The sequence below is a fragment of the Triturus cristatus genome, chromosome 6 (genome assembly GCF_964204655.1).
Source record: "Triturus cristatus chromosome 6, aTriCri1.1, whole genome shotgun sequence".
Taxonomy (NCBI): Eukaryota; Metazoa; Chordata; class Amphibia; order Caudata; family Salamandridae; genus Triturus; species Triturus cristatus.
The window spans coordinates 726864801-726891366 of NC_140589.1; positions in this window are offsets into that span (position 1 = coordinate 726864801).

Below are 26566 nucleotides of genomic sequence, written 5' to 3' on the forward strand. Positions count from 1 at the left end.
AAAATAAAATGCGAGTGTTTTCATAAAAAATACTTATATAAATATAATGCATACAGAAACATATTGTGTGGAAGATATTCAAAATCATAGCTTAAACAATTGATAAAACTCTGTGCCCGGCAGCAAGGGAGTGTGTTCTAGAATACATATCCACAGATGCACATGGTTAGCTAGAGCCAGTAGCGGATCTTAGGGCTATTTGCTTGTGTAGCCAGATCAATGCACAAAAAAGGGATTTAACTTTAGGATCACACATAAAGGAATTGCCATCTACAAAGGAGTGAATGTTGCCATCTAACACTAATGCTTTGTGAGCACCGGAATCTAAAATATGCAAATGCTTCCAGTTAAACTTTGATTAGAATGGGCAGTAATCAGAGGCTTAGTTAGACCTTTGGTCGCCTGTGGTGGCCCCTGCATTTGCCGCCCCCGCGAAGGCCTCAGGTAAGAGCGGGGTGTGGGGGAATGCTGGCGATCCCTGTGTTTGCCGCAATGGCTGCAAGTAAAAGCGGGGGGAGGCCCCCACCCTCAAAAACTCGGGCCGCCTGGGAAGGACAGTGCCCCCCTTGCTACGCCACTGGCAGTAATATGAACTTCCATATTTCCTTGAACCAGACCTTGTTATTTGATGACCATTTGATGAAACGGGCCTGTATCTTTCTGTCATTATGGAGTTCATTGACCTGCAGTTGGTGGCAGATGACTCAGTGAGCTGAAACTTTCCAGTGGAAACGTGGTGATCTTGAGGTCATGAGTTTAATCCTGGGAGAGCTAAATCATCCATCCTTTCAAAGGATTGTAAATTGGGAACAAATAAAATGAGAAATTGTAACAGCTCTTACTTACAGTGCATAGGAACTGCTCAATTGCAGTATGATGTGCTATATTAAAAAATAAGTTATCATTATTCTAAATTACCTGGTGATTCATTGCAATAGGGTGAATTAATGCTGCACCTACCTCATCTTCTCCTTTGAATTAGAATGTAGACATATAATGTGTCAGCACACTGACTCAAGGCTTGGGACACCAAGAAAGTAAGTGTCTAATCGGAGGTGAGACAACTAAAACACAATGACAAATCTGAAAAAAGTAAGTGTGGTGGAAACTCCATACAATTAAAGTAGTTCATGGCTTTTAAACATACATTTGATATAGATATTACATTTGGGAAGATCTGTTGAGAAAAGTATTGCAAGATTACACTGACTGCACTAACTGAAATGTAAGAATAATAATAATTAATAATAAAACAACAATTATATTCTTTGTTGGCATTTGCTTTTAATAGTTTATAGCCACTCTACATTTAGTATTGCTACTTGTGCAGTGTTATCAATTTGTGGACAATTTTTTTAGAAAACCCCTAGTCAATTTACAACAAATTCCAAAGGGTGCATACTTTTCAGAAATGTGTATTACTAGATTTCCAGGAGTGCTTTATTCCCAAGTTGACAAACTGCAATCACTCAATGAGCTAAAGGAACATATTTGTCCCCAAAGCTTCATATTGTGCAGCTGTAGTTTTGTCCTACGAGTTTTACCATTACAATTGTATTACCTTTAAGGAATTAATGACATACAAGTCTGAAATACAGATCTCACGTGCAAGTATCTATTCATAAAAAAGGTAAAGTATAATAAGCACATGAAATAATTGGTCACAATTAATATAAATTATATTAAACAGATTTAATATTAGTAACCAGATTATATCAGAATGCAGGTATTCTCTGTATAGTCAGTCAGTCAGTCAGTCAGTAATACTTTATTCGATAAAAAGTTTTCATCATAAAAGTAAGTATACAATAACATGACCTATATAAACACATGATAAAAAAAGCAATATAATCGTTAAAATTTATACCACATAATCACGTAAAATTTCACATTACAAAAAACTTGTTAAAATTCATCATTTTACTCTGCATTTACAACATAATAACTCATCGATAGCCTGGCCCTATGGCCAATCCCTCATTGTGACACCCCGGTCTACTGGGTAAGTTGGAGCCTAAGTCTCCTCATGCGGATCACCCAAGCACTTCCGATAAATTTAGCGACACCACACACCAATGAAGAGGAGGATGTATCGGTACAGAGTACGCGCAAGGCCATTGCATGACAGCGAAGGCCCAGGCCCCTGCATAATGGTTTTAGCCATATCCTCCTAGGTACCTTGTAAGCCGGGCAGGCAAACATAAGGTGCGCCATGGACTCAATAGGGGCTGCACAACACGGACACGCCTTAGTTGAACTACCTTGAGGGTTCCACCCAGAAGTAAAAGCATTTACAGGGAGGGTTCCAAACCTAATTTTTAAATATAGTGATCTGTCGAGGGGTTTCTCGATGTAATCAAGGAATGGTTCAAATAGCCGGGACCCCTTATAATCTAAAAACCGCTCAGTAAGAGAGCCCCCAGCACCTCTACGAGAAGTCTCCAGCTGGACCCACTCCCAATAAAGCTTCTTAATAACTAGTTTAGGAGGGGGGGATTGGCTCTTCCATAGATCACTTAGACCCATAGATCCCACCAGCTGCCGCAGATTACTCAACCACTTAATCCTGTTACCTTTATCCAACAAGATAAGTTTGTCCAGTGCAGCAGCGTAGTTCTTAAGCTCCTCAGTTCTTCTCAGCCGGACCCAAAAAAGTAGAGGGCGCAGGCGCACAATTTCCTTAAGGGGACGCCTGCCCATATCTAAACGTAATGGTATCAATGGGGTGGAAGCTGGTAAGGCAACCAAATCTCTCAAGAATTTGTTTTCAGAGGTTATTAAATCCAGAATATTCTCGAACCCCCAGAGTTCGGAGCCGTACAGAGCACTAGGCAATATTTGGCCATCGTAAATAGCTAGGACCGGGGCCACAGGTTTACTCACTGACACTCTATGCTCACGCATTACCGCCCCTGCAACTCTTTTAAAGTTTAATGACATTTTAGCCAGATGGTCATTCCAGCACATCCGACTATTCACCCTAACACCCAGGTAGTCAAAGGACTCCACCATCTCCAAGGACTCGCCATTGAGCGAAAAATTATTCCAAATTCTTCTGGAGGGGGAAATGGCCATAAGTTTGGTTTTCGAGGTATTAATTGTAAGGCCCCTGTCATTGCAAAAATCACTAAAGCGGTGCAATAGCTTTTGGAGACCTGCCGGGGTTTTTGAAATCAGAATGGTGTCATCCGCGAAGAGGAGAGTTGGTATTTTTTCCCCAGCCAGGGATGTTGCATCCGCCGACTCATCCCTTAGATGGTCCACCACACCGTTCACAAATAGGGAAAAAAGAGTCGGCGCCATGACACAACCCTGGCGGACTCCCCTCCTCACGGGCACCCTCTCGGTCAGTTGGCCTTGGGTACCCCATCTGATTCTTGCGTAATTACCTTCATGGAGCTTAACTATAAGGTCCAGAAGGTAGCCTGGCAAGCCCATCTCCTCCAAAACTTCCCATAGCCTAGCACGGGGGACCAGGTCGAACGCCATCCTGAGGTCTATAAAGGCCAGGTAGAGACTATCATGATTAATTGACACGGTTTTCCAATAGATCGCAAAAAAGCGGAAGACCTGGTCCATTGTACCTACTTTTTTCCGGAACCCGGCCTGAAAATGAGAAAGAACCTGCTCCTCATCCAACCATGCACCAACTCGCAGAATGATGACCCTGCCGACCACTTTCTGAATCACATCTATCAGACTGATTGGTCTGTAGTTGGCAGGGTCATCCCTGTCCCCCTTCTTATAAACCGTAATCACTTCGGCCCCCTTCCACGAATCTGGGACAGGATGTCCCTTGGATATTAAATTCATTATTAATGCTATGACTGTGGCCCAAGCTATGGGTTCTTTCATGAGAAGATCCCCCGGAATACCGTCTTGGCCTGCTGCCTTCTTTGGGGTTAGGTGTCTTATGGCCTCTACAATCTCGGAAGACACATATGGGTTCTCAAGCGAGAATACAAGGGGGGCCCGATTGGCTGAATCTCGAAAAAGAGGTTTGGGTGCATCTTGGCCACCGTAAATTGTTGAAAAATGGGAATACCATTGTTGGCTGGTAATGTGGTTAGCCATCAAAGGCCTATTAAGATTTCAGGCCTCATTGATCAGATCCCAAAACAGTGAACCATTTTTCATTCTAGATGCATTTTTAAGGTCCTGCCAATACTGTTCCTCCCATTCTTTTTTAGCCCGAGCTTGTTCGTTCACATACTCCCTCCTAGCTATTCTCACTAGCGATTGGTTCTTATTTCGGAGGGCGACAGTTAGCTCACGTCTTTTTGCCCGGCACTTTGAAGAGTACCAGGGATTGCTGGATTTAGGAGCATTTGATTAGAGCTCCGGGTTAAAAATAATTTGCCAACTTCTTCAATAGCATTAGTATATATCCGTGGGAAGAGCGAATCATGGACCACCCCTGTCTCCATAGTTATAGCCTCCAGCTCACTAATCAGCCCATCAATGTGCGTCTTAATCTTTGCCAATTTATCTGGGTGAGAGCATACCTTATCCCATTTCAATCTTCGATTACCGTCATATGGGGTCACCTCCTTTGTTGTCTTCAATTGGACTGGGTTTGGGCCACCTTTTAAATCCCTCCACCTCAACGACATACATAAAGGATTGTGGTCGCTATCCTGCGAGGGGACCACCTCCATGTCAACTAGGTCACGCCACATAGTGACGTCCAATAAAATATAATCAATTCTGGACGGGCTATTGAGTCTGTTAAACGTCATTGCCCCGTCACGATCAGAAGGGGATCTACCGTTTACTGCTCTTAAATTATAATCCACAGTAAGGGCGTTAATCTGTAGTGCTTTTGCGGACCAATTTTTAATCGGGGGTAGTACCAATGCAGGAATAGACCAGCTAGCGTCGTCCTCCTCTATACCCAGGGGGTCATCCTCACTTAGGGGTTCAAATGTACAATTAAAATCCCCCCCCACAAGTATTTTAGAATTTGAGGGGCAATTAGCTAGTGCCTGATCCAAAATTGTAAAGGTACAAGACATTTTACCTCCCTGGGTCCCTCTAGCGTAAATATTAAATAACTCCATCTTGCTTCCCCGCTCCTGGCCTGGTAATGAGAGATGTTGAATATCCCTACACTCTGAATCATGAACTGAGATGTTCCAATTTAGATCTACTTTTATCCAAATATGTAAGCCCCCAGAGGGTCTGCCCTTACCACTGCTGTAGGCGGGTACACAAAAGGTAGCATATCCAGTTTTATAAATTGGTAATAAACTCCAGGTTTCTTGGAACATACATATATCAAATTTTTCAATAAAGTTGTTCCAATCCGGGATAGTCAGTTTTCTTTTCTAACCCTGCTATGTTCCAGGATAACAGACGAATAACGTCTTTCCCACTAGTGACCGGAGCTGGAATAACTCCAATTTCCATATCCACTACCCCTGAAGTGGGTATTTCAAAATGCTCTACCTGGTTTAATAGCTGGTTGTCATTACTACTGACTCCCGCAGACGGAGAGTGGGTAGGGGGAAAAGAACAAATAGCAACCCTGGTTTCCGGATCCAGAAGAAACCCATCACTAATTTGGGGATCATCAGCCTCATTAGATATTACAATAGCAGCAGGGTGAATTAATGCTGCACCTACCTCATCTTCTCCTTTGAATTAGAATGTAGACATATAATGTGTCAGCACACTGACTCAAGGCTTGGGACACCAAGAAAGTAAGTGTCTAATCGGAGGTGAGACAACTAAAACACAATGACAAATCTGAAAAAAGTAAGTGTGGTGGAAACTCCATACAATTAAAGTAGTTCATGGCTTTTAAACATACATTTGATATAGATATTACATTTGGGATGATCTGTTGAGAAAAGTATTGCAAGATTACACTGACTGCACTAACTGAAATGTAAGAATAATAATAATTAATAATAAAACAACAATTATATTCTTTGTTGGCATTTGCTTTTAATAGTTTATAGCCACTCTACATTTAGTATTGCTACTTGTGCAGTGTTATCAATTTGTGGACAATTTTTTTAGAAAACCCCTAGTCAATTTACAACAAATTCCAAAGGGTGCATACTTTTCAGAAATGTGTATTACTAGATTTCCAGGAGTGCTTTATTCCCAAGTTGACAAACTGCAATCACTCAATGAGCTAAAGGAACATATTTGTCCCCAAAGCTTCATATTGTGCAGCTGTAGTTTTGTCCTACGAGTTTTACCATTACAATTGTATTACCTTTAAGGAATTAATGACATACAAGTGTGAAATACAGATCTCACGTGCAAGTATCTATTCATAAAAAAGGTAAAGTATAATAAGCACATGAAATAATTGGTCACAATTAATATAAATTATATTAAACAGATTTAATATTAGTAACCAGATTATATCAGAATGCAGGTATTCTCTGTATATCAAATTCATACTCCTTAATGCAGTGCTTAATTTGTAAAACAATAAGTGCCAGTGCTCTTGTCATGAGGCCACTGCAGCGTGCACCACACCTTGCCCCTGCCATGCTGCCAATGATAGAAACAACACAACTATGAACCATCACACTAAAAGTGTGACAATTTGGACTATTCCAGGCCCCCACAGCTATTAAGAATGTCTTGGGCAGCAGGTAATAGTCATTTTTAAAGTATATTGAATTCATAATTTACTGTTGTTGTGGTCATCTTTAAATTAGCCAGACAACGCCACCTTGTGGCAGATTGCCACGAGTACTGGTGTTGACAATTAAGTACTGGTGCCGAGCACTGGAAACCACCGGCTCAAATTAAGCACGGGCCGGCCTTAATGAACTGAGATTGCTAACATTAAAATTGAGTGTGCTGACTTCTAATGATGTCTGAATAACAATATTTTAACTCTTTATTGCATCCAGAACAGTCAATAATCACTTGATCTAGTTTATTATCTCGCTCAAATTGCATCCTTCTCCAACTTTTGTAAATCAGACAGGCCTTTCTATGATTTATAATTGATAATTTACGCACAATCTGCCAAATGGCAGGGATAACCCCAGGATAATCACTACCAGCAGATTCATGACATCACAGTTTGACATCCAAATATTCAATTCCTGGTTTATCGGACCAAAACCTATTTTACTATATGCTAAAGGCCTCTTTTTTGATGAGTTCAGTTATTGATGGACAGACTTCCCATCGAGAGTAAGTGTAAATGAATGTCATGAGCACGTTAAATTCCTAGCAACTTGATATTTGATGTCACTATGACCATTTTACCTTCTAGTCTTCTGCAGAGGATCAGTAATCCATTTCAAATTACCTTGCGATTTCTGTGTCAGATTTGTCCATCAGGAGATGGTCATCACAATTGGCCATGAAAATAATAACAATGGTATTCTCATCACTTATTACTGCTAGCAAAAAACTGGTAGTAAGAAACCGAAAAAACGTGGAATTATGATGCAATAACCATTCCACATTTTTTTCGTGGACAAATAAATCCATAGTTGTTTAGTAACGTATTTACCACTACTGGCCATTGCCATTGGATTTTGCACCATGATCTTGCCCTGAACTTACTCCTGCCTAGCACTCCGTTGCAGAACTTTTGTCCTCACATTTGCTTATTTTGTTAAACTGGGGATATATATATATATATATATATATATATATTAATAAGAGATTTAATTTGGACGAATGGTATCTAAATATTATTGCATGATGCTTCTCTTGCATGTTTACACCTAGAGGTTTCCAGATATCCTTCACACTCAAGGAGTCTTAATAATTTCAACAATATGTTCCATCAACACATTCTCGCTTCCAGGAATGCTGGTTTTTCATAAGTCTTGGCATTTTAACTAAAGGTTTTTGAAATTCATTTGCATGAGCTTTTGCACCATGGGACCTGCTGATGACATCAGGCCTCCCTCACAATGTTACCACCCACAGGAATTTAGTTGGGTTTGTAGTGCATTCTCTATAAATGCCACCACTGACAATGAGCGGGTATCATTTTGATCGATTCAAGCAAACAGAAAATATAGGCTTCTCTTTTCACAAGAGATGTGTGCAAATATAGGATGGTATGAAATGTCAGTTAGCAGAGAGAATGTGAATTATTATGGTTAATTTTCAGGCATGGTTATTTGGAGATTTTGTATGAGAGAACTGTATTCAGCATCTCAAAGAGCAGTTCCGACAGTAAAATCTTGTAAAACCATCTCAAGTAGCCCTCTCTCTCAATGCACCTGGATGTTCACATATTAAATCACTTCAATGCATCCTTTGCGAGGGCAAAAAGGAGAAGCGGACGTATTTGACAGACCATTTTGAGATGAAACCTTGGAAATAATGATTAATGGATTTGTATGCTGGTTTTGGGGGATTAACATAGGCTTAGTCTTAACCAGGGCCACTGGAATTATGTGATTCTATGGCCACTGCATTGTCCACATAAATATGGAGTTGCTGCATTTTCCATATAATCTGCTGCATAATCTGCAGATTTTAACAAAAAATATGTTTCTAGGTCAAACAGATAAAAAGTTAGTGAAATCGCAGCATTCCACACTGCTACATAGTGGAAGGCCCTATACAAAGGTTGACAGGTCATCTTTCAATTGTTTATTACTGTATTTTGGGCGTTAAACTGGTTCTCTTGAGATGAAACCTTTGCCCAGACAGTGTTAACATGTGAAAAAAAAAAAAAATATGAAGTAGTGCCATCACGAGATGTGCCACATGAAGTTGCATAATTTGCCTTTTCTTGCCACATAATTTAATCAACCCTGCTGCATGATTAGCTCCTCACCTACCGCATAATTCTATTGGCCTTGGTCTTAACCAAGGCGTGTTGATGGCACTCACGACTGCAGACGAATCACTCCACTACAGTGCATCCCCAAATAGGACTCGGATATTAAATACCCAAACTTTGTGTACCTATTATGTAAATAACTCTTCATTAACTCAACTGATTCCATCTGACTTTCATTAGACTGTCAGAAATATTTGACACCTTTATAGGAAATACAATCCAAAGTACAGATGTAAAGAGCGATCTGTGATGCAAACTAATTTTTACAAGTGCTTTATTACGACAGCCATGGCCTTCTGTGCAAATGATCGTTTTCTATAACCCACATCAGATGAAAGCACCCTTCGTAGGCTTGCATATTGGACAGGCTTCCCAGAATGCATCACTTACGGGTACACCCGTACAGCACAAGCCCATCAATTAGGTTCAAAGCATCAACCGGTTGAAGAACGCCATCGCCTTGTGCATTGCTGCATAATCTCTGCTCCACGCGCCAGGTCAGACCGTCTGGGTTTGAGCCACTCTATTATGTTACCCACATTGCAAAACCTTTCGAGGTTTCGAAAATCCGTCTGGATTCCTATGATTTAAAATAGATAATTTACACACAATTTGCCTACTGATATGGTTACACCCAAGAAAGTCACTACCCTCAAATTCATGACATCACAATTTGACATCCAAATATTTTATTCCTGGTTTATCGAACGAAAAACAATTTTACTTTAGCTAAAGCTCTCTTTATTTTGGTGAGATCAGTTTTTGATGGTCAGACCTTCCATCAGAAAATGAGGATAAGTGAATGCTCATGAGCACTGACAACCCCAACATAACTGAGATCTGGGCATCTAGTCTGCTGAAGGTGAGGCAGAGGTCAGCTGACCCTCATAGCATGAACAGTAGGGATTGGGCTACACTAATCTCGCCCAGCGCCTCGATGTTTCATGTAACTACGACCATCTTTTCTCCTAGTTTTCCACAAAGAATCAGAAGTCTATTTCAAATTTCCAGGCAATTTCTGAGTTCAGTTTGTCGGCCAGCTGATAGTCACCACAAATGGCCAAGAAAATAATAATAATGGCAATCTCGTCACAGCCAGCTAGAGGCTTGGTAAGGAATGGGAAATCATGTGGAAGTACCATGCAATAGCCCTATCACCACAAGATATTCCACATCTTTTCCATAGAACAAATAAACCCATAGTTGTGTAGACTTTCGTCCGACTGCTATCCTATCGGTCCCACCATAGGCATTAGGATGCTACCACCACCACAGCGGTCGTAATGCCTATATTTTATATTGCAGCGGGTGCTGCGGGCTACAGCACACGCAGCGGTACAAAAAGGGGACACTACACATATGCCTGCACTACGTGGCACGCACCATGCAGTGTCTGCTACATGGTGCAGGGATATAAGTGCCCCCAAAACCCCAAACTGAGGGCCAGGATGGAAGGGGGACCCGCTACAAGCGCCCAATTTCCTTTTCCAACAGCCTTTTCATGGCGGGCAAACCACCATGGCAAACCACCATGAAACAGCCAGCGAGGAAGGACATCAGAATCCCTATGCCAGGCACTGCCACCATAGTAGGGATTGCGGCTCCCTCAGACGCACCTGTGGGCTCATGGAGCCCGTCCGATGCGTGGCGGTCAGTCTCCCTGACCGCCAGCCATCTGCCCACCATTGTAATATGGTGGGCGGAAAACATGGTTACGATGGCGGTGGGACCGCCACTAATGGGCTGTTGGTGGTGGTCCCACCGTCATTGTAATAAGGCCCTTAGTTACCACTACTGGATATTATTTTAAGTAGATTTTGCACCATGGTCTATTTAGGACAGGAATATTCCAAATTTTGGCAAATATTATTGCCCTCAATTGTTTCTATCACTCCATTGCAGATCTTTTGTTCTAACATGCTTATTTTTATTAAACTGGATATATGGCATTTAATAAGAGATGCAATTTGGACAAATGGTGTCTCAATATTTTTGTGTGATTTTTCTAGTGAATGTTATTACAGCTAGAGGTTTCAAGATATCCTACGCACACAAGACGCCTAAATAATTTCAAAAAAAGGGTTCCATCAACGTAATTGTCCGGTTTAAGAAAAGTTGATTTTCTAATGGATTCTGGACATTCAAACCAAAGGCTTTTCACTTCCATTTACATAAGCTTCATGGTCTTTGCACCAGGGGACCTGCTGATGCCATCACACTTTCCTCACAGTTTTACCACCCAAAGGAATTCAGTAAGTTGGCATTGCATTCTCTAAGCATGACACCACTGACATTGGGCCCAGAATCAAAGGCAGTTATCATTTTGACCTATTCAAGCAAACTAAATACATAGGGTACCATTTTAACAAGAGATGTGTGCAAATATGGACATGTCTGTTAGCAGAGGAAGTGTGACCTATGCTGGTTATATTTCAGGCAAATCTCTTTAGAGATTGTGTTTGAGAGAACTGTATTCAACATCTCAAAGGGCAGTAAAACCATCTTGTGTATGTGCCTGAATGTTTACATCTTAAATCATATCAAAGCTTCCTTTTCCTCTGTTGCTTGTGTTCCGGTTCAGGAACGACCTGGCGTGGCAGTGAGGGCTGGACTGTTCCTATTGGAGCAGGGTGAAGACTGATTTGCATATTGGTGGGTCCTAACTGAGGTGGCATGGTGTGCAGAATAACGATGGATTGGGATGAAACCCGGGTAATTACCAGTGGCTGAGATTAATTCAAGTATTCCATACCATTACTGTTTTGTATTCTTTTCCAAGGTAAAAAGGAGAGGCGGACATATTTGGCAGACCTTTTTGAAATGAAACATTGGAGATAATAACTGATTAATTTTCATGCTGGTTCAGGGAGATCAGCACAGTCATACTCTTACTCCAGCCTTGTTGATGAAAGTCATGATTGCAAATGAATCACTCCACTACAATGCAACCAAAAATAGGACTTGATTGTTAAACAACCACACTTTGCGTGCCCATTATTTGAATGACCGTTTAATAACTGGGTTAATTATATTTGACTTTCATTGACTGCCAGAATTATTTATCACTTTCATAGGAAACACATTCCAAAGTAAAGATGTAAAGAGCTGTGATGCAAATTCATTTTCACAAGTTTTATTTTAAGACACACAAGGCAAGGCTCCTCTGATGTCCTGCATATTTGAGAGGCTTCCCAGAATGCTGCACTTATGGGTACACCCATAATGCACAAGGCCATCAATTAGGTTCAAAGCGGCTACCGGGTGATTCATGCAATCACCGTGTGCAGCAATGCATAATCTCTGCTCCACCACCACGGCAGAATATCAGGGCTTTCATATTAAAGAAAGGGCAGGGGCCAAAAGTACTTCAATGCTAGAGTTTTTTTTATATCGCTGTATCTCTGTCGTTGAGGTGCCTCTCGTTGCCAGCTATATGGATATTTATATTTTTAATGTATGTGCAATCTTTTGGAATGCAGAGTATAGTAGTGTACATTGGCCCTCATGTATGGTTTGGCACATGCCTTCCTGGACTGTACAGTAAATAATACGACTTGGGTGTTTAGGACAAGCAGAGTGTGTTTGTAGTACATTTGTGGTTTCCACTATGTGCTGCAGTGTACTACTGAGCGGAACTGGTGTCCTGGAGCACAAGGGAGGCAGACCGGGGTTCTCGATTGCACTCTTTGAAAGGACAATCTTATGCATCGTCCACTGTGGCAGGGTTCTCTGGAAGGTGTTGGGACATTGCAGAAGTGAAGGACAATTGGTATGGAGCTGTGCAATGCTGTGAATGATGTGTCATTTAACTGTATTTATTTTTATAGCATGTTCACCACACTGAGTTCCGGATTAAGAATAAAGGAGAGAAACATGTCAAAATACAATCAAGCAATCAATCACACAGGAGTGGAATATCACATGTTAGAGGGGGTTTCAGGAACCTGAGCATTGACGTTGATATTTGACTAGTGATCTGAAGGACGCGGTTTACCAAAGAATCTAGAAAATGGCAATAATGAGCTTTACTCTCTGGGACATTTCTTGATTGTGACTGGGATAGTTGGAGACAGTGGCTTAGGCGCCACCTAAGATGGCCGCCTAAAGGTAGGGCTCCGATGTGACACAGACTTACTGATGCTTTTTAGCATATTTGAAGCTCTTTTAATCGGAGGCTTCGTTATTGAAGAGCCAGCGGGAGGAGCCAGGATGCCTTGAAACTGTTTATTCTTGAGCAGTGGTGTTTTCTTGTGTCTGTTTTTGTCATTGAGGCTGTTTCCACGGTTGAGGATGCCATTTTGGATTCTTCTCAGATGCAAGTAGTTACTGCGTTATGTTCTCAGGCGAGTTTAATTAAAAACGTACTCTGAATATACTTGCTCAAACATTCTGCATTCTCCTGGAGCTTTGCCACCTTCAATCGAACTAAATATTATGAGAATAATATGACTTTGCAAGGTGTATACACATTTTTGCCACTCTAAAACTATGCGCCTGTAGTAATTGGATTGTCTTTAACATTGTATAACTTCGTCATGCAGATAACAGTGCATATCATATGATGGTAGCACTTAGAATAATAGTTCTTTCAGGCAATATTATAAATTCCTTTCTGTTTTGAGCTACACTCTCTTCCAAGTGTATGTATTGTCTGGTTGATTTATTATTCTATATGGGCAGATTAAAAAAGCCACTGTTTGTTTTTACGCCTAAATCCCAAATTGCTTCTACTTCGAGTACAAGTTCCATTGCTAAGATGGATAAATCAATGTCTTCTGATAAAATAGCTAATTCCACTACTCCTCTTTCTTTATCCATATTACCATCTTCAAATAATGCTCAAACACCCTCTTCAGATACTAAACACCAAAAGCATGAGCCTCTTTCACTTGAAAAATCTTCATCTCCTATCTCTATGGTGCTATTGTTGGAGGAAATATGTGCATTGCAACCCTTTGTTGAGAAGACTAATAAACGGTTTCAACACCTGGATGATAAATGGACTTTGATGCAAAATCATGTTGCTGAGGTGGAACAATAGATTGTGGATCTACACAATGAAACAAATAAAATTCAACGTTTGGAAAAGGAAGTTCTCCAGCTTAAAAAACCTACAGAGGATTAGGAAAACAGGAATAGGAGGAATAATCTTCATATTTACGGTCTTCCTGAAGCAATAGAAGGCTATGATCCTGTTTCCTTTTTCACCTCCTTTCTCCCAAAAGTGCTGGGCTTGGCTTCCATGACTTTGTTCAATATTCAGAGAGCTCACAGGTTAGGTCCTCATCTTTCTTCTTCTGGGTCTACTGTTAAACCACGGGGAGTCATCATTCTGTTCTTAGAATTTACTGATTTATGGAAGGTCCTTACTGCTGTTAGGTCCAAACAACAAATTACTTGGTCAGGTAAAAGAATCATCATGTCACAAGATGTCTCCAATGCTACAGCCACCAGAAGGAAAACATTTCTAAGTCTTCGACCTTCTTTATGAATTTGGGTGCTCAATATGGTCTTTTACATCCTTGCTACTTTAAAGTGACTTATCAAAATCATACCACCACATTTGAGGATCCAGCTGAACTTAAAAAGTTTATACAAGCTCATACGTTGGATACCATGGACACAGCTGCTCCCTCTACATGCTGACTCTTTCTTCTGAAAGGATTTTCATTTGTTCTACTGTCATTCTGAATTATCAATGTAGTTGATATTTATTTTAAGGTACTCTTTTAATCTCCATCACTTTTATTTATATATATATATATATATATATATATATATATATATATATATATTTTTTTTTTTACAGGTTCATGGTATATGTCTGCATTGTGTGATTCTCCTCCTGATTGCGTATTGTTCTGCTGTGGCGCATAGTCTTTCCCTTTCCGATGTGTCATTTTCAAATGTGTTGTCACCACCCTGTTTCCCCTTTTGTTATTCATTCAGGTATGTTTTTTTCAGTCGTTGTTTTTGGACAATTAGTGTTTTTTCTTCTTGTTCATTGTTTCCCCTATTTAGCTTCTTCTCTTTTTTTCACACTTGTTTGCCTTTTCTCTCTTTTTCTCTTCATGCTATTTTCTCCTCACTATTTTTTCAACCTTTTCTCAGTTCTTGAGATGTAGTATTTCCTTCTTATATGTTCGAAAGATCTCCAGAAGTTTATCCTTTACTTATAGTGTATAATTCTGAGTAATTTAATGGAATAATAAAGGTTTTATTAATCCTGCTAAGTGCCAGAGAGACTCACCTTACTGAACCTGAAGGGTTGAAACTAAAACGGAATTGGATAGGTTCTGTGTTTGTCACCCCATTGCCTAATAAGAAGAATGGAGTTGTTGTGTTATGTAAAAAATCCCTTAATATTACTATGCTTTCAAAAGAAAAAGATGATATAGGCATGTGTAGTATTGTTAATTTTCTCATAGACAATATTCCTCTTACTTTAACCGTATCATACTTTTTGGTCTTTAATCGCAAAAAAGTGTATGCAATATCATGACTCATATTTAATTTTGGGGGGGGGGGGGATGATTGCAATCAAATCATGGACCTTTTATAGACAGACAATCTTTGGTTCAATTCACATCTCATAAAATGCAGAAACAATTTCATTCCACTATTTTAAAAGGTGCTTTGGTTGATTCTTGAAGATTATATAATCCTACACCTCAAGATTACACATAGTACTCATCTTTTCATGGCACACACACAAGGTTAGATCACTTATTTCTTTCCAAATCCCTATCACAGTTTATCATACAGTCTCATATAAGTTTAATCATACTTTCTGATCATGCCATGTTTACTACAGACTTAGGTTTGGTTCTTCCCTGTTCTTCTTCACATAGATGGAGATTTAATAATTCTTTGTTACAGGATGCTCAATTTTAACTTCCTTAAATTCCTTTGTCTCTGTATTCTTTACATTTAATGATAATAACACAACCTCTCCCCCTCTATTATGGGATACGTTTAAACCATCTGCATGTGATTTTATTTTATGCTATGTCTCTTGGAAAAAGATGAGTTGTGTTAAAGAGAATGCTGCGTTACTCTCCTCAATCAAATCCTTAGAACAGCAATCAACTTATGAACTTCAACAATTACTCAAGCACAAACTGCCATTTAATACTATTTCTACTAATGAAGCTAACTAGAAGGAATGCACGTTATTATTGGAGGGAGAAATAAAGTAGGTAAATAACTAGCTACCTGTTTGAAAGTAAGAAAAGAAAGGCACATGATTGACTTGTTTTCCCATAAGGACGCTCAATCACAAATCAGCAGGGTATTTTGGAAGAATTTGTCAAGTTTTATGAGTATTTATATACTCCCAAAACTCCAACTCATCCCTCCAATATCAAAGACTATTTGCGTAATATCACACATCATATTCCCTCTATTGTAGATTTTGAATATCTAGATACCAATTGTAAATATGATAACATTTCTCATGCATTACAATTATTAAAACTAGAAAAAACACTAGGGCCTGTTTGTTTTACAGTGGAGTGTGATCTCCATTTTTCTGATATTATCCTTCCTTATTTATATCGCTTATTTAATCATTTCATTGAATCCAATTCCGTATCTGGCACATTTCAGGAAGCTATAGTATGTCTTGTTCACAAGGACTGAAAATATCCTACTGATTGAAGGAATTACAGACCAATTTCACTATTAAATATAGATTATAAGAGCTTTGCTAAAATCTGAGTGCTCCGTTTGGAATCTTTTCTTTCACATCTTATAGGGAAAGAATAATCAGGATTTATTAAAGGTGCGCTTGCATCGGATAACACACAATTATTTCTTTACATCCATAGAAAAGCCCTATCACTTAAATCCTCCCTTGCAGACATAACAATTGATACTGAGAAAGCATTTGATAGAGTAAATTGGGATTACATGCGCCAGTCATTAAGCTAGCATTTATTCGGCCCTAAGTTTATAACTCTTATTTCCTTATTATATATTCTGTTTGTGCATCAGTATTGGTTAATGGTAAGGTTTCCTCCTTTTTCCCCCTTCAGCGAGGAGTAAGGCGGGGTTGTCCACTTTACCCCTTATTGTTTGTTCTGGCACTTAAACCTTTTCTTTCCTTTGTTCGTCTTAATTCTTCTATTAGTGGCTTTTCTTATGAGATCATCATCTCAAACTTGCTGCTTTTGCAGATGTTTTTCTTCTATCTATGTCCTCCCCAGAAACTACTTTGCCTCCTCTTCTTCATGAAATGTCCCTTTTTTCTACTGTTTCTGGTTATAAAATTAATAAAGACGATACAGAAATTCTCCCACCTTGTAAATACATTTAAGTAATTCCCTTAGCCTTATAGGCTTCCAATGGTCTTGTTCAGTTTAAATACATAATTGGACATTTGGTTTACAAACTATATCTCTGAAACTATTAGAATTAATGTTAAGGAGCTAACTTCTAAAATAAAAAAAATATTCTATCTACTTGGAATACCTTATTTTTATCATGATGGGGGCACTTAGATTCTATACAAATTATGATCTCTCCTCTTTTACTCTATCTTCTTTCTATGTTGTCTATGTTCATTCTGATTTTTTTTAATTTTTTTTTAAATTAACTGAATGCTTTTTAAATTCTTTTGAAATGATAAAAAGTCAAGGTAAGCCTGAACTATTTTACAAAAATCGTAATTAGCTGGAGGAGTTAACTTTCCAGACTTCTATTGCTACCATAGAGATTTTGGTTTATGTCAAGCTGCCCTTTGGACCTCAGAATCAACCTCAACCTTTTCTCCATTATCGTTAGAAGTAAAAAAAGGTTTTCTTCTTCCCTTAACTTTTAAGGAAGTGTTATCGTTCTCTTCCACAACTTCAATTCTTAACTTTCCCATTTTTCATCAGATGGTTTGATTGATCAAATCTACATTCCTTCCACTTATGTTAACCCCATCCTTTTTTCTGAAAAAGCCAATATGGTATAACAAATATATTAAAATTAATAATAGGCCATTCTTCTACTTGGAAAGATAAAGGTCTCTTGTGTATTCACTAACTTTTTCATAATAATGCTTCCATTCCTTTGCCCCAATTTAGCCATACTTATCATTGTCTCAAAGCTTTTTATACTCAGCTTTTATTGCTTATGAATGCTGTCCTTGATATGTATTTCTCTTTACAACATTTTCCTGTCACTGTTCCTCTTTTGTCTGAGTTCACCAATTTTCCTACAACAGGACTGAACTTTTAATTAAGGATGATTTAGAGGTGAATTGGGACATCTCCTTTTGGAATAAGGTTTGGGCACGTATTTATAGAATTTCTAAGTCAGCTAGTATTATTCAGTCCCTGTTTTCCCTTTATCATAGGCTTTACTTTACTACTGCACAATGTTCCAAATTTTCCCCAGTGTTTGTCTTGTGATTTTCCTATGGATGACCTGATGCATATGCTGTTTAGTTGTCCTAATACACTCTATTTCTGGCATAAGGTTTGGTCCCAAATCTAAAAGATGTTCAAATTGCAATACTCTCTCAACAATCTTTATATTTTTTTAGGTAGGTTATCTAATTATTTTATCCCTTTCTTTCCTAAAGCTAAATTATTAGATATTTTATTAGCAGTTGCCTTTCAGCAAATTTTCTCTAATTGGAATTCACCATCTAAATTATCATATCAGGTATGGAGGGATAGTGCTTGTTCACATCATAAAGAGGATCAATGAACTAATCAATGCTCATCCTCTCAAAATGTCCAATTTGTATGGTTACCTCTAACCACTTTCCTTAATCAGATTGGTAATGGTGTTTCTACTATACCTCCCATACCATCTGGACATTTTCAACCTCCATGAATATTTTAACTCTCTATCTCTTCTTCTAATTTTATTATTGTATTTCAGATTACCTGGTTAATGCTTATTTTTCATATAGGATATAGTTGATGAGGACGTTACTTTTTGTTTCTTGTTTGCGCCTTTGTCTATATGCAGGATGTTTTACTCTCTCTCCTGTACATGATACCCCTCTCTCTCCTTTCCCTCCCCCTCCTATAAAATGATAAAGATTTTAACCTTCCCCCTTTATAAAATTATAAAGACTATAATGATTAATTTAATGTTTTTGCTCAGTACAGTTGATGCTCTGTTTATTGTTCATTATATCAATAATGCATGTATTGCTGTACATTGATGCTTTAAATAAAGTCTTTGAAACACTAGCACTGGGATAGAAAATTTGAAAAAGGTTCTCTCCTGCCTTTGAACTAGGCATGAATAACCCTCACGGTCCTTGGGCAAGGCTGTGATGATGCTGGAAATGTTGTGGACTCAAGCTTGACATCTGTTGCACATGCTTAGTTAACTGTTTTATATGGCACTGCTGACTATAGCCACCTTAGTGCACTATACATAAAGCATGTAGGTCATTTTCACAAAAAAGCGCACTGTAGAAATGGACAATCAAATTACAAATAGCAAAGAGTAACATTTAGATTATGGAGCAAAGTTACATATTCAATTGTTACTGCTGAGGTGAGTAGTTAGATTGTTTCAGAAAGAATCTGAAAAGGTGATTCTTCAAATGTGTATTGAAGGTGAGGATCAAAGATCATTAATGAATGGGGACATTCATGTGCCTTACTGTAAGAAGCCATTAATGAGCAGTGCTGTATGCAATGATTGATGAGAATTATTTCCTGAGCCCATTGATGCTAGTTACTACCAAGGGACATTATAGCTCACTGCCACTATTTGGAGGGCATTGGTCCTCCGCATGGCTAAGGCAATTGATTCTCCCTATTTCGGGGTCCATTGATGCTGATAAGTGCTTGGGTTCATTGATATTAATTATTCCATAGGCCCATAAGTAATCATCCATGCCGATGCTTATGAATGCTTTTGGCCTTTACAGCTCCTAACAGGGTGGAGCCATTAATGCAGAGAGGCCATTCAGATGCCAATTGAGCGTGTCCATTGATACTGAGAGCAGAGGATATGTACTAGCCTTTTCTGCCATTACTCACAGTGCAATTAAGGCCCAGGATTACTGTGTGCATTGATTGTTATTAAGAACTGGGCTCCACGAGGCTCCAGCATCAGGTTTTAACCCACATAAAACCAACCAAATTCAATGCAAAAAATACTTCAGTTTTTTTTTTTAATCTAATTTATGGAGATTAATGATGTCTACAAAACAAAAGCACTAAACATAGGAAATAAACCAATTAAGGTAGTAGTTAACCCTACTGCCCACTTCCATCATCATGATTGCAAGTTGACAAGCATATGTCAAGAAGACAATGAGTGGTTTGGTTGCTGAATTCAATACTTTGAATGATGCATCCCAGAAGTTGGTGAAGTGAGAAAGGGTATGCCGACTTTGGGCCACGTTTATTATGCGGATGAACATTATGTCACCTGGAATTCAGTGCTTAATTCAACAGTACTGCAGTTATAGGTGGCAAAATGCCTATGGGCACAGTGTGGAGGGCAGCAGGGGCAGGAGAAAGCACCCCCTCTAAAAAGAAAACATTGAAATCACCGTGGGCAAACACAGGGGTCCAGAGCCTGTCTCTGTTTGTCCCGCAGTGAAATGTCCGCAAATCGTGAGAAATTAGGGACATATTCATGACCCAGTTTGCATCATTTTTGAACCAAGCAACATGGTACAAGAGCAAAGCAAATCTTAAGTCAGATTATTGAAGCCACGCAAAGCCACTTTGTTGCAAGGGTGCCTGTGTTGGCACTAGGCAGCCAAAAGGGCACCAGTGGAGGGGAAATACGGTGCGATCCTGCCATTTTCCTGTCATGCAGTGCACCACAGCAAGGTGACTTGATACGCTGCACTGCGTGACTAGTTCATAATTAGGCCCCTAAATGTAATTGGTAATTGCACTTTAGTTCTGTGTACATATAAGTTACTGGATCCATGGGTTTGTTGATATATCATATTATGTTATTTATTACTGTTTGTAAAAACACTGTATGATTGTATGTCGGGCATTGTATACTAGTGAATCACATTTTACCAGTTTGTGAGTGTGATTACATTGATTTTGAAAGATAATGCAAATAATGTTACTGATATTATAGATGATGTGCTGTAATACTGTAAGTACTGAATAATGGGTGAGGTAATAATCACTGCATGGTGGGTTGGGGTGAAGAAAAACGTACTATCTTGCATGGTGTTGCCTTTTCTGGTTTACATTTGCTTCATGAAGTGGGACAGAAGAAGTCTTTTTTATGAGTTAGCTCGAGTGGGAACCTGGGAGGGCTCCTCAAGTAGGGGTATAGCTTCTGTTGGTGCAGCAGGAGCAGGGGCACTGGGGCCCAGAGGTTCATGGGTCCAACGAACCCTCATTATGTCTGTATTTAGTAATTTAAACAGCAGCCAGGGCCCCGTTTCCTTCCATGCGCTTGGGTTCATGACACACTGGCTACGCCAATGTCCTCAAGCTCAACAGAAGATGTTACACTTCATTGCCTTTTATTTCATACAGCATTTCAAATCATGGTGTGTGTTTCTTCTAGGTGCTATCAGCAGGACCAGTAGTTATTACCCAATGAAAGTAGTACTCAAATTATGAACTGTGGAAGAATGAAAAGTTAAATGAACCCTGGGCAGGAGATCAAACTCTTCTTTCAGGTGAAGGCACTAGGGTGCTATTTTCATTTCTCCATGCAGTTGACTTACTTTCCCACTCGTTTTGTGTGTATCTGAGTGGCACAAATAGAGATAGATTGAGGGGCATATTTATCATTATTTCATGCAGCGCAGCAAGCAACCTTACTGCGCTGTGTGAAAGGGAACAGGAAGGGATGCTCGGTATTTAACATTATATGGTGCATTCTTGTCCTTTCCCTGTAGTGGCGCACAATGTGATGCCTAGTACCAACCCAGGCACCCTTGCACCTTGGTGCAAGGATACATTCATTGTAGGACGGATTGTTTTGTGCAGAAAGGGGCACCTTGGTGCTCAAAACAATGCCCTGAGGCATTTTCCAAGCAGAGATACAAATATTTCTTCTCGTTACGCCCCCCCTGAGGAGTTGTAGCATTTCAACACATTCCCAGCCAGGTTTACTAGTAATGGTTAATCTGGAAATGCACCAAAATCCATGGGTGGGTGCGTGGGAACACCCACACAGCACCCATGGAACGCCTCCGTAGGGAAGAGTTACCCAAGGCAGCGATTTGCACAGAGTAGAGGTACTCTAGATTTATCAAGACACACAGGGCCACGCAAGGTGAACTTCATAAATCTAGCTTAACAGTTGCGTCATCCTTGCGTCCCCTTGCGTGGCGCAAGGACGGCGGAGGACGACGTATCTCAGTGATAAATATTCCTCTTTATGTCTCGCTCGATCTCTAGATTCTTGATTAAAAGTGTGTTAATATTTATATACAAACCTCTGGGCTAATCAGAGTTCTGATTTATAATTCAAAAAGGACTTGTTGCTTTGAGGGGGCAATTACATGAAAAAAAAAATTCGAATTGTTATTGAGTCTCTCATTCACGTGCCTATCTGGAGTGCCCCCCTCCTTGATGTGAGTGCACCTTTAATACAACCCTGAGTGACGTAGAAGCCGCTGGGCCATTGTGTTGCTTGCAGTTAAGTCAATCCATTACTGGCAAGAGGTTTATTGTGAGCTTATAGTGCAGCCCATGCCAAGCCATTTCTCCCGAGGGCTGATCCTTAGATGAATAATGATTTAAAAATGCTAAGTGGATAACTAGATTGGGAAGGCCTATTAGAAACAATCAGACATTTGCGAGGCCTTGAAAATATTCCAAAAGCTGCTATTGCGCAACTGCTCCAGGGTAAACAAGTAGCTATAATGCTTTTAAAAATAACACGCAAGGTTTATTGGGGCCGGTTATTTTATTCCCGTCGTCTATAATTGCAAACATCTGTCCCACTACAGTAGTTGTTACTATTAAGTGAAATTGTGTAAACAACTTGAATGCGGCTGGAGACATTGTGGAATGAGGTAGACGTCGTGTACAGCCCTCTGACCGGTTTATAGATACTTTCTTCTGAGCTTAGTTTTTAGTGTGCCATAGATCACGTTCTCCTGTATGACTTCTCGGGCCAAAATGAATTAATTTTGTAAAGGACGGACTGTAACAGTCAAAAGAATAAGAGATGTGATTTGACCATTGGCTTAGATTAAAGTACATCCCTGCCCACATTGAAATTACAAAATACAAGCAAGAAAAAAAAAAAGACTATTGAGTATAAAAACAGAAGCCCTTTGGTTTCCCTAGGTGATATTGTTGAAAAAATATTTTTTTATGGTTTGCACTAATCGCAATTGGCATTTCTTTGTCAAGTAGGTATAAATTATGGTTCACGTCATTAAAAGTAGTGATGCTCCTCGTTCTGTGCATAAATTCTGTAGCTTGTAAACAAGGGCCTCATGTATCAAAAAAACATTTTGCGTTCGCCAAATAGTAAATTTTACCGAATCGCTATTTGGTAAAGGCAAAATGCTATGTATGTAAGGAATCACCAAGGGTTTAGAGACACCTTAATATTACCTAATAGCGATTCGCTAAATAGGTAATCGCTATTACCTATTACTGCTAATACTTCTGAGTTCGTTCCTAAGGGCCTCAAGGCCCATAGGTGCGAATGGTTTGGCATTAGCTAATTTGTGATTATCTAATTGGTATTCGCAAATTAGCTAATGCTAGGCCAATGTCGCCCGGGGTCTAAGGCCCCCCTGAACCACTACCTCAAAAAATGTGCACATGTAAAGTGCACACATGCCCTAGGGGCATGTTTGCGCTACATGGCTCTTTGAAAAATGCATATTTGTGCATTTCTCAAAATTTGCACACGGTTACCATCGACTTGAAGTCGATGGCAATAGCATTGTCCTAAATGCACAGTTTGCATTTAGAATATGCTTGGTACAAGTACTAAGGGAATTTGTGATTCCCTATTTGTAGTTTTCAATTTTAGGTAATTGCAATTTCTGCGATTACCTAAAATTGCGACTACAAAGTCTTTCATAATCATGAAAGGCTGTATTGCATTCGCAAACTGTTGAATTTTGCGATTCGTTATATGCGAATCCAACATTGGTTCATACATGTGACCCTAAATGTGCATCACCACATGAAAGATCTGCAGGCTATATAATACATCCTGCAGGGCTTTCATATGGTCATTCGGTAACTCTTTAGCGATGGACTGAGCCACATCATGGATCTTGCACTCTATATTGACCATAGGTATTAATGCACCATTTGCACCATCTGGGACCTCAAACTCCTCCAAAGTTCAAGAAATGATGCAATATGGCATATATGAAGAGCTGTTGCCAGGACCTTTCCGCTGACAGTGTGTTTCAGGCATTGTTTGCATGAGATGGATCAATTACTAACCCTCAGGAATACATACACCATTGCAATTATTAAACATATAAGATTATAGTGTTAATTCAACACCTTGTCACTATTCCTAAAGGGTGCACACAATTTCATTGCTTAGCCCACATCCCTCTCCATCTTCAGCCATCCTCTGATCCTCCATTTTAATGGAATGCTATCCAAATGTCCTTCCTGTCCAACAGCCATGATCTTGCTCCTTAACCACTAATGCAGAACAAAACAACTCCTCTACACACACTTCATTGCTTACATCAAAATACCTCTGTTAGACTTCGCTTTTTCAGTGGGTTTACCCCCAGGCTTTTTGGCATCCTGTATTTGACCCTGTTTTTTTTTTTTTTGTTGGGCTGCTGATCAGTGCTAAAGTGCATATGCTGTCTGTATGATTTGTGTTTATGGATTGGTGTTTCCATAATGGGCATATTTGATTTACTGTTAAGTCCCTAGTAAAGTGTTCTGAGTGTGCCAGGGCCTGTAAAATCAAATGCTACTAAGTGGGCTTGCAGCACTGATTGTGCCCCCCACATGAGTAGCCTGTAAATGATTCTCAGACCTGCCACTGCAGGGTCTGTGCGAAGTTTGAACTAATATGTCGACCTGTCAAGTGCACCCACTTTGATTCAAATATTTGCATATTGTGCACACCTGTTTGTTTGTTATATAACCTCAAAAATTAGGGTTTTACTCGCTATTCATGTGATTAGTGTGCCAGTCAGGATCGTACAGCTGCCTACCCAACGCACAAATTGTACCTTATTGCAAGTGTCACTGGTCACTTGAAGCCTGGCTGCACAGCTGATGAATATATAAAAAAATCTTAACACAGAATCAGTATACATGACAAAATGTTTTTGACAATACTATTTGTATTTAATTTAACATAATGACTATTCATCTTTATAAGTCACTGTTAACATTATATTCACAAAAGGATTGTACATTTGTACTTATTGCAATAAACAAAAGGGTCATTGAAGAAATCAAAATGGCCTATTTCACAAAAGAAGTTCTCTTTCGCAGCGAAGTGATAAATGCCCAATGCATTTCGGGAATACAATCCCTTCTTCAGGTGCCACTATAAAAAAATCAAATATCAATACTTAGATAGCATTATACAGGCAGACATACTCATCCACATCTTTCTGATTTGCAATCAGATGACCAAGTGAAGTTAGTACCTATCCACAATTGCGACTGGTGTAGCTAGAAGAATTAGTTGTGTCTTCCTGAATTATATAAAACGGCTTATTTTGCATGCAACATAGCCATTTGAAAATATTTGTGTGATTTGTAGTCCCACTGCAGCCATGTGTCAGAGAAAGAAAAGAAAAAGTACGGTCACATGTCAGAAACTTGTGCCAAAAAGGAAGAAAGCTCGTAGTGTCCATCTTCATTTCAAACGTTATCTGGACAGTTTATCCATGGTGTTTAAAAAAAGAAACAAAAAATCACCTAACCAGTATATCGCAAAATAACATGCTTAGAGCAGAAAGAATGTTTCTTTTTGTGACACTTAAAAGAAATTAACTATACCTAGCTACCTGAGTAGTATTGCAATAAGTACAAATGTACAATCCTTTTGTGATTATATTGTTAACATTGACTTATAAAGATGATTAATCAATATGTTAAATTAAATACGAATAGTATTGTCACAAACATTTTGTCATATTAACTGATTCCATGTTAAGATTTGTTTATATATTCATCAGATGTGCAGCCAAGTGCACCCACTTGCCAGGCTCTTGCATTATATGTAAGGCACCCCTATGGTATGACCAAGATACCCTCATGGGCAAGGTGCAGTGTCTGTGAAAAGTAGGACATGTACTGGTGTGTGTGACATGTCCTGACAGTGAAATACTGCCAATTTCGTTTTTCACTACTGAAAGGCCATCTGTCCCATAGGATAGAATGGGAAATACTTAGTAACATCTTGCAAGTATAACTTCCCATTGGGACAAGATAGAGAAATAAAGTTTAGGCTCTCTGAACTCAGAATTTAATAACACATCTTTTAGTAAAGATGGTTTCTAAATTGTGTGTTTAAAAATACCACTTTTAGAAAGTAGCTATTTTCTTGTTTAACTAGTCTGTTTGCTCCTAACTAAATAATTTCTGAATGACTTGCGATTTCAGTCGGAGTCCAGTATCTGCACTGTTTAGTGTTAGCCCACTAAGAAATGTGCATGCTTTATATAATTAAAGAGGTTTTGTGGGCAGTGTATAAAACAACTTGAAAAAACAGAACCTAGACTGTTTCATTAGTGTTTTTCGTGCAATTGTGACTTTTTAGTAATTTTTTGTGAAGAAAAAAAATATTTCTTTGTTCCTTTTCTAATATTTGTATATGAGGTTAATGTCCTCTTTGTGTATTGTTACGGTTGGTCAAATTGTGTTTGTA